This window comes from Scyliorhinus torazame, chromosome 23 (genome assembly GCF_047496885.1).
Source record: "Scyliorhinus torazame isolate Kashiwa2021f chromosome 23, sScyTor2.1, whole genome shotgun sequence".
NCBI classification, from domain to species: Eukaryota; Metazoa; Chordata; class Chondrichthyes; order Carcharhiniformes; family Scyliorhinidae; genus Scyliorhinus; species Scyliorhinus torazame.
The window spans coordinates 6,314,301-6,324,347 of record NC_092729.1 but is presented as its reverse complement, the minus strand read 5'-3'; the positions used below and the strand labels follow the sequence as shown (position 1 = coordinate 6,324,347).

Sequence of the window (10,047 nt, the reverse complement as noted above, 5' to 3'; positions counted from 1 at the left end):
CGCAGAGAGCGAGGGACACACAGAGCGCTAGGGACGTACAAGGAGCAAGGGACACACACAGAGTGCGAGCGACACACACAGAGAGATATGGACACACAGAGAGCGAGGGACACACAGAGAGCGAGGGACACACAGAGAGCGAGGGACACAGAGAGCGAGGGGTGCACAGAGAGCGAGGGATACACACAGAGCGAGGGACACAGAGAGAGCGAGGAACACACAGAGAGCGAGGGACACACAGAGAGCGAGGGACACACAAAGAGCGAGGGACGCACAGAGAGCGAGGGACGCACAGAGATCGAGGGACGCACAGAAGGAGGGACACACAGAGAGCGAGGGACGCAGCGAGAGCGAGGGGCGCACAGAGAGCGAGGGACACACAGAGAGCGAGGGACACAGAGAGAGCGAGGGACACACAGAGAGCGAAGGACACACTGAGAGCGAGGGACACACAGAGAGCGAGGGGCACACAGAGATCGAGGGACACACAGAGAGCGAGGGACGGACAGAGAGTGAGGGGTACACAGAGAGTGAGGGGTACACAGAGAGCGAGGGACACAGCGAGAGCGAGGGCCACAGCGAGACCGAGGGGCACACAGCGAGAGCGAGGGACACAGCGAGAGCGACGAAACAGCAAGAGCGAGGGACACAGCGAGAGCGAGGGACACAGCGAGAGAAGGAGAGAGAGAGATAGAGTGATAGAAAGTGAGAGAGATGTACACAGTGAGAGAGAGTGGGACAAAGAGAGAGAGGGTTAGAGGTAGAGGGACAGCGAGAGAGGGGGACAGAGAGAGGGGGATACATTAAGGGAGAGAGCGAGAGAGAAAGTGACGCAGAGAGAAAGAGGTAGACGGTGAAAGAGAGGGATAGAGTGAGAGGACACTTTGAGAGCAACAGGGACACAGTGGGAGAGAGGGACAGAGAGAGGTGGGCACACGGAGAGAGTGAGGGACACACACAGAGAAAGAGGTACACAGCGGGTCAGGATCTGAGGTTTCGGGGACGTGAGTGGGTCAGGATGTGAGGATTAGGGCACATGAGGGTGTGATGGTGTGAGGGAGCCAGGACGTGAGGCAGTCAGGACATTAGGGTTATCAAACTGACCGTTTTCATTCAATCCAAATTGTTTCTTTATAAATTCTAATCTCAGGAATTGACATCAGAAGATTTCAGTGAAAAGTCTGCCTGTGAACAACAAGTAAAATATGAAGTGAAACTTTGCAATGAGCTTTGTTTGTCTGGCCAGGAATCTTCTCTCAAAATGGAGGCAGAAATGAAGTTGTGTTTAACTCACATTCTGTGATTTCTTGCTGGTTTTTACTCATTCTATGGAAAGCCTTCCTAAGGCGACAGACGAATGGTCATTCCCAACATGTCAGAAATTCAGAGGGAATCAAATGTCAAACAAAGACAGAAATAAGGACAGGACATTGCTGAATCTGTTGTTATCTGCTGAATTAACATAACCATAGACAGGACAAGTGTTCCCTGTGCAGACACAGGAAACATACCGAGGGGGACATTCCTGACAGAAAGTCGGGGGTGGGGACTACACACAGGTCACTGAGGAGATCTCAGTCCAAACTGTTTCTAATCATTTCCCAATACTATTTTAAATTATGATTCAATCCTATTGGGAGGGGAATGAGTGAAAGAGAGATATGGCAGATGCAGTATAACATGGATAAATGTGAGGTTATGCACTTGGGTAGAAAAAATAAGAACGTCCCTGTCTAATAATTACATTTAATCCCATTTTTCCGGCCTGCTCAGTTAACAACACTGGTGTGAAAAGGCCAAGGGTTAGCTGAAGTCATATTCTCTGTGTGGGGGGCTGAGCAGCAAGGAGATCAGCATCTGTTGTCACTCATTTACATGTCAATAGAGAGCTGTCCTCTGAGACAGACATTCCACACATGGCAGAGACTAGGGGTGGAGTCTGTTCACAGCTCACTGAGGATATATCTGTGTCTGAGGGACTTCAGTTCTCAAACCAAATACCCACGACACTGAAAACATTACCCCTCTGCTTCAGTGTGTGTGTGTGTGTGTGTGTCGCTGGGTGTGTCAATCTGTCTGTTTTGAGCTGTGCATTTTGGGTGTTGACATGTTGCTGATTGGTTCGAGATTGGAAATGTTGGACTCCTGTTGTGCTGTTTTGTATATTTTTTTTAAATGCCCCTATTATTGTCGTTATAACCAATTTTATCTCCTTTTTTTCTCCAGAGGCATTTTTATTTGGAAAACTGGAAGGAGGTCGGGAATCCCGTGAGGAGGACGAGGGAGTGTGAATTCTTCCCGAGGGAGCGCTGCTGTTCCGCAGGCTTCACCCAGGTTATTACCCGGACTGAGGTTTAATTTTAATATTGGAGGGATCAAAGAGAGTGAGGGAGGGAGACATAAATATGTATAACAGGGACAGAGAGACAGCGAGAAACACAAGAGAAGGGGATTTTCACAGTAACTTCATTGCAGTATTAATGTAAGCCTAATTGTGACAAAAAGATTTTGAGTATTAATTGTCTCTCAATCTTTTTTAACCTCTGGTTGAAAGCTGTGACTTATTTGTATTCGGATGTTGCTGAGGAGTTGTAAAACTGAAAAGGGGACCCTCGGCTCTCGCTGTATTAAACAGTTTCAATCTTTTCCAGTGGTTTAGTTAATTTTCTCCCTCTTTTTCCCAGGAATTTGAATTTTGAAAGACTGCAATGTGAGCAGGAATCTTTGGACAAAGGCTATTCTCCAGAGGACAAGTGGATGGACTGAGGCCTACTCCACAGGCTGCACTCACGTGAGTTGTCTCTTTATTGCCGCCCCGGCCTTGGACTTAGACACAAACACATTAAACCTTTGGTGGGCGGCAAAGAGTAAAATACAAATCTGGAATATGAAGCTGTCTAATTTTGTTCCAAAATAACAGGGGTTATATTAATTCTTAGCGTCCCAGGGGTGGGGGTGCCGGGGGTGGGGTCATTTCACTGTTTCAGCCAATCTCTGAAATCTGGTAGAGAGAGCGAGAGAAATCTCAGATCAGAAACGCTGAACTCAATTTTGAAAGTGGTCATCATTTGTTGGGCTCTCCCTGTGCCCAGGTTGCCTGCAGAATTCACAAAATTAACGATAGTGGGGTCACTTTTAAAATGAATCCATTGACTGTAAAGTAATCTCGATTGCCCTGAATTAAAGTCCCTTAACTTGAAGCGGGTATAATTCTGGAATGAAGCCTGTGTTTTAGGCCGAGTCACAAGTTTTTTTTTTAGAAAATACAGCACAGAACAGGCTGTATTGTTGTGCCGAACCTTTGTCCTAGATTAATCATAGATTATCATTGAATTTACAGTGCAGAAGGAGGCCATTCGGCCCTTTGAGTTTGCACCGGCTCTTGGAAAGAGCACCCTACCCAAACTCAACACCTCCACCCAACACAAAGGGCAATTTTGGACACTAATGGCAATTTTCCATGGCCAAGCCACCTAACCTGCACATCTTTGGACTGTGGGAGGAAACCGGAGCACCCGGATGAAACCCACGCAGACACGGGGAGGATGTGCAGACTCCACACAGACAGTGATCCAAGCCGGAATCGAACCTGGGACCCTGGAGCTGTGAAGCAATTGTGCTATCCACAATGCTACCGTGCAGCCCTTAAGAACAAATAAATCTACACTATATCATTTAACCGTAATCCATGTAACTATCGAATAGCTGCTTGAAGGTCCCGAATGTTTCCGATTCAACTACTTCCACAGGCAGTGCATTCCATGTCCCCACTACTCTCTGGGTAAAGAACCTACCTCTGACATCCCTCCTATATATTCCACCTTTCACCTTAAATTTATGTCCCCTTGTAATGGTTTGTTCCACCCGGAGAAAAAGTCTCTGACTGTCTACTCTTCTCTATTCCCCTGATCATCTTATAAACCTCTATCAAGTCGCCCCTCGTCCTTCTCCGTTCTAATGAGAAAAGGCCTAGCACCCTCAACCTTTCCTCATAAGACCTACTCTCCATTCCAGGCAACATCCTGGTAAAGTATGAGGGTGAAATTAAATTCTCAGGAGGTCATTTGAATTCAGTTTGCTGTGGTTATGAATGTTGAATTCCTGTGTGTGACACTGTCTCTCTTTCTTTCTCCTTCCCAACTATTAGAAAGATAGTGAGAAAGAGAGAGAGAGTACAGAAAGAGTGTGGGGCTGGGGGGTAATGGAGATTGGAGAGAGGGAGAGGAGAAAGAAAGAGGGTGGAGGGAGAGGGAGGTCGTGAAAAATAGAGGCTTTCTCTCCCTTTCTGTCTTCTTTCCATTCTTGCCTCTCTCTCTTTCCATCTCCCCTGCTTTCTGCCTCTATCTGTCCATTTCTCTCCAGCTTTTTAGTGTCTCTTTCAACCTTTAATCGAAGAAAACCACCCCACAAACTGCAATGGGGAGTCTCATCACATCTTTCTGGGGATACCCTGATTAGGTAAATGAATAGAAATAAATGCTGTGAGGGTGATGAGGGATAACGAGGGAGACAGAAATATGAATGAGAGGGATAGAGAGACCGAATGAGATAGCGCGCGAGAGAGAGAGAAAGAGAAACACAAGGGAAGCGGGAACTATCTCTCAATCATTTTTATTCTGTGGTTTATAACTGAGATTATTGTAGGTGGATGTTGCTGAGAGTGTGTGTAACTGAGAGGGGGAATCTTGGCCTCTTGCTGTGCTACAAGTTTAAACATTTTCCTGCGTTTAATTAATTCTCTCCCTCTTTTCCCCAGGAAGTTAAACTTTGAAGACTGCAATGCGACCAGGAATCTTTGGACAAAAGCTATTCTCCAGAGGACAAGTGGATGGACTGAGGCATACTCCACAGGCCGCACTCATGTGAGTTGTCTCTTTATTGCCGCCCCAGCCTTGCACTTAGACACAAACACATTAACCCTTTGGTGGGCGACAAAGAGTAAAATACAAATCTGGAATATGAAGCTGTCTAATTTTGTTCCAAAATAACAGGGGTTATATTAATTCTGAGCGTCCCGGATATTTGTGGTGGGGATCGTGGGGGGGGGGGGGGGTTCACGGTTTCAGCCACTCTCTGCAACCTGGGAGCAAATGTAAACCACAATCAACACTGCCGACTGCACCTTCTGGGATCTTTCTGTCTGCCAATGGATTTCGTTTTAAAAAGGTTTTTCTTCATTTTAAGAGGCAGTTTAACTCTTTCAGAAACTGAAGGGACTTCTCCAGGGATGTTCCAATCCACACATGACACGGTGGTGGGGGTTAGGTGCACTGGGGAATGGGGCACCCAGCAGGAGTGAGGTGGGGGTGTGGGGGTGGGGGTGGGGGGAGGAAGGACAGTGTCCCATCTGTTTAGGTCCAGATTGCTGCTGCTGTGGGATCGTGCTGTTCACTCACAGGCCTGTGGCCTTTGCCCGCGCAGCAACAGTGACCACAACTCTTACAATAAAATAGCTCTCCCCGTGTTTGCGTGGGTTTCGCCTCCACAACCCAAAGATGAGCAGGCTCGGGGGACTGGCCACGCGGAATTGTCCCTGAATTGGAAAAAATGAATTGGACACTCTAAATTTATAAAAATAAATAAATAAATAAATCTACAGTCCCTACTTCTTTGAAAAAAAACAATGAAATAGCTCACAGACTGCAAAGTGGGTTTGAAGGTCTCGAATGTTAAAGTTTTAAACTTGAGTGGTTGCGAACGAGGGAGTTAATGAACCCTTCCTGCTGCACTGACGGGATATTCAGCCAGATCTCATAGCCGCTGAGAGAGAAATCCACCATCAGAAACTCGGAACTCAATTTGGAAAGTGTCACCATTTTGGGGATCTCCCCGTGCACAAGTTGCCTGCAGAATTCCGGAAATGAACCGGATAATCTCGAATTATAGCCCCTGAACTTGAAGCGGGGATAATTCTGGAATAAAGCCTGTGTTTTAGGCCGAGATTTAAATGTGAGGGTTAAATGAAATTGACAGGGGGCCATTTGAATTTAGTTTGCTGTGGTAGTGATTGTTGGATTCCTGTGTCTGACACTCTCAGTCTCTCCCTCTCTCTCAGTCTCTCACCCTCTCAGTCTCTCGCCCTCTCAGCCTCTCTCACCCTCTCAGTCTATCTCCCTCTCAGCCTCTCTCTCCCTCTCACTCTCTACCTCAGTCCCTCTCCCTCTCAGTCTCTCTATCCCTCCCAGTCTCCCTCTCCCTCTCAGCCTCTCTCACCCTCTCAGTCTCTCTCCCTCTCAGCCTCTCTCTCCCTCTCAGTCTCTCTCTCCCTCTCAGTCCCTCTGCCTCTCAGTCTCTCTCTCTCCCTCTCAGTCTCTCTCCCTCTCAGTCTCTCTCCCTCTCAGCCTCTCTCCCTCTCAGACTCTCTCACTCTCTCAGCCTCTCACCCTCTCAGTCTCTCTCTCCCTCTCAGTCTCTCTCCCTCTCAGTCTCTTTCTCCCTCTCAGTCTCTCTCAGCTTCTCTCCCTCTCAGTCTCTCTCTCCCTCTCAGTCTCTCTCCCTCTCAGTCTCTCCCTCTCAGTCTCTCTCTCCCTCTCATCTCTCTCTCCCTCTCAGTCTCTCGCACCCTCTCAGCCTCTCTCACCCGCTCAGCCTCTCTCCCTCTCAGTCTCTCTCGCTCTCTCACCCTCTCAGTCTCTCTCACCCTCTCAGTCTCTCTCCCTCTCAGCCTCCCTCCCACCCTCTCAGCCTCTCTCCCTCTCAGCCTCTCTCCCTCTCAGCCTCTCAGTCTCTCTCACCCTCTCAGCCTCTCTCACCCTCTCAGTCTCTCTCCCTCTCAGACTCTTTCTACCTCTCAGTCTCTCTCAGCCTCTCTCCCTCTCAGTCTCTCTCTCCCTCTCAGTCTCTCTCCCTCTCAGTCTCTCCCTCTCAGTCTCTCTCTCCCTCTCAGTCTCTCTCTCAGTCTCTCTCACCCTCTCAGCCTCTCTCCCTCTCAGTCTCTCTCTCCCTCTCAGTCTCTCTCCCTCTCAGTCTCTCCCTCTCAGTCTCTCTCTCTCTCTCAGTCTCTCTCACCCTCTCAGCCTCTCTCCCTCTCAGTCTCTCGCTCCCTCTCAGTCTCTCTCGCCCTCTCAGCCTCTCTCCCCCTCTCAGTCTCTCTCACCCTCTCAGTCTCTCTCCCTCTCAGTCTTTCTCTCCCTCTCAGCCTCTCTCTCCCTCTCAGCCTCTCAGTTTCTCTCTCCCTCTCAGTCTCTCTCCCTCCTGAGACAGTCGATTTTAAAATGTCCTGAGACAGCCCTGTCCTGTCCTGAGACAGTCGATTTGAAAATGTCCTGAGACAGCCCTGTCCTGTCCTGAGACAGTCGATTTGAAAATGTCCTGAGACAGCCCTGTCCTGAGACAGTCGATTTGAAAATGTCCTGAGACAGCCCTGTCCTGTTCTGAGACAAGTCGATTTGAAAATGTCCTGAGACAGCCCTGTCCTGTCCTGAGACAGTCGATTTGAAAATGTCCTGAGACAGCCCTGTCCTGTTCTGAGACGAGTCGATTTGAAAATGCCTCCAGAGGGAAAGAAGCCCTGAGAGAGAAAGAGACGGGGTGTGGGAGAAATTCCCTGTCTCACTCTTCCCCACCGCATCCCCCTCCCCTCACCGAGTCTCCCTCTCCAGCTATTTCCCTCTATATTTCCTCTTCCAATAAAATGATAAAAACACCATTGTGATTTGTCGCTATTTGAAAGGGGAGGCTGGATGGGGTGGGGAATGTGTGTGTGTGTGGGGGTGGGGTGTGTGTGTGTGGGGTGGGGGGGGGGGGGCTGTGGGGGGAGGGGTTGTTAAGAGAGCCGCAGGATCTGGGCTGGGCTCCTGTCTCCATCATGTTTATTTTCTGTGGGATCCTGCTGTGCACACTGCAACATGTAACCATGAACGTGTCGACGTCCATCATGTTGCCGAGGAGCTGGAATTGAAGTTGTAAATGTGAGGCTGTGTAAGGGACAGTTTCTAATCCCAGAAAATCTCCTGTGCTGAAGATGGACTGATTAGTGAAGTGATGGTGATGGGGAGGTGGGTGCGTGTGTGTGGGGAGAGGTGGGGGTGGAGGTGGGGTGGGGGGTTAATTCAGCTCGCTGAGTTCTCCAAAGTCTCCACTCCGTATCCCCCCTGCCCCACTGTCAGTTTAAAGAAGTGCTTCCATTGAATCAGAATCTCCCAATTGCACGGTGCCCGTGTGTAACTGCGATTAATGTCGCGGTTCCCTGTGAAAGTCCAGGGGACCATTTGAATCACCTTTAACTAAGTTTCTGCTTGTCCCATTCTCAGTCTCTCTCCCTCTCTCTCAGTCTCTCTCCCTCTCCCTCAGCCTTTCTCCCTCTCTCGATCTCTCTCTCCCCCTCTGTTCCTCTCCCTCTCAGCCTCTCACCCTCTCAGTCTCTCTCCCTCTCAGCCTCTCGCTCCCTCTCAGCCTCTCTCCCTCTCAGTCTCTCTCCCTCTCAGTCTCCCTCACCCTCTCAGCCTCTCTTCCTCTCAGCCTCTCTCCCTCTCAGTCTCTCTCCCTCTCAGCCTCTATTCCTCTCAGTCTCTCACCCTGTCTTCCTCTCAGCCTCTCCCCCATCCAGTCTCTCTCCCCCTCTCAGCCTCTCTCCCCCTCTCAGCCTCTCCCCCTCTCAGCCTCTCACCCTCTCAGCCTCTCAGCCTCTCTCCCTCACAGCCTCTCACCCTCTCGCCCTCTCAGCCTCTTAGCCTCTCTTCCTCTCAGCCTCTCTCCCTCTCACCCTCTCTCACTCTCAGCCTCTCTCCTTCTCAGCCTCTCTCACTCTCAGTCTCTCTCTCCCTCAGCCTTTCTCCCTCTCAGCCTCTCAGCCTCTCTTCCTCTCTCACTCTCAGCTTCTCAGCCTCTCTCCCTCTCAGCCTCTCCATCTCTCCCTCTCATTCCCTCTCTCTCTCAACCTCTCTCCCTCTCAGCCTCCCTGTCCCTCTCAGCCTCTCTCCTCTCAGCCCCTCTCCCTCTCAGCCCCTCTCCCTCTCTGTCCCTCTCCCTCTCAGTCTCTCTCCCACTCTGTGTCTCTCCCTCTCAGTCCCTCTGCCTCTCAGTCTCTCTCCCTTTCAGTCTCCCTCACCCTCTCAGCCTCTCTTCCTCTCAGCATCTCTCCCTCTCAGCCTCTCGCCCTCTCAGCCTCTCTCCCTCTCAGCCTCTCCATCTCTCCCTCTCAGTCCCTCTCTCTCTCAACCTCTCTCCCTCACAGCCTCTCTGTCCCTCTCAGCCTCTTTCCCTCTCAACCCCTCCCTCTCAGCCCGTCTCCGTCTCTGTCCCTCTCCCTCTCAGTCTCTCTCCCACTCTGTCTCTCACCCTCTCAGTCCCTTTCTGCCTCTCAGTCTCTCTCCCTCTCTGTCTTTCTCCCTCTCTGTCCCACTCCCTCTCAGTCTCTCTCCCACTCATTTTCTCTCTCCCTCTGTCTCTCTCCCTATCATCCTCAGTGCCTCTCTGCCTCTCTCCCTCTCAGCCTCCCTCCCTCTCCGTCCTTCTCCCTCTCTGTCTCTCTCACTCTCAGTCTCTCTCCCTCTCACCCTCTCTCCCTCTCAGTCCCTCTCTATCTCAGCCTCTCCCTCTCAGCCTCTCTCTCCCTCTCAGCCTCTCTCCCTCTCAGTCTCTCACCCTCTCTCCCTCTCAGTCTCTCTTCCTCTCAGACTCTCACCCTCTCTCCCTCTCACCCTCTCTCCCTCTCAGTCTTCCTCCCTCTCCCTCTCTGCCTCTCTCCCTCTCAGTCTCTCTCCCTTTCACCCTCTCTCCCTCTCACCCTCTCTCCCTCTCAGTCCCTCTTTCTCTCAGTCTCATTCCCTCTCAATTCCTCTCTCCCTCTCTGTCTCTCTCCCTCTCACCTTCAGTGCCTCTCTGCCTCTCTCCCTCTCAGCCTCTCAGTCTTTCTCCCTCTCTCCCTCTGTCTCTCTCCGTCGCAGCCTCTCTCCCTCTCCGTCCCTCTCTCCCTCACCCTCGCTCCCTCTCAGTCTTTCTCCCTCTCTCCCTCTCAGTCTCTCTCTCCCTCTCAGTCTTTCTCCCTCACAGTCTCTCTCTCCCTCTCAGTCTTTCTCCCTCTCTCCCTCTCAGTCCCTCCCTCTC

General features: G+C 50.6%; 1 long non-coding RNA gene across 1 annotated transcript in view; it reads left to right on the top strand.

The window, feature by feature from the left end:
* Positions 1-2,654: 2,654 nt before the first annotated feature.
* Positions 2,655-10,047, top strand: part of LOC140399565 (uncharacterized) — a 358,239-nt gene continuing 350,846 nt past the window's right edge. Inside the window, exon 1 of the long non-coding RNA XR_011937721.1 lies at positions 2,655-2,791. This is a non-coding gene — a long non-coding RNA (uncharacterized lncRNA). The remainder of the gene's footprint in view (positions 2,792-10,047) is intronic.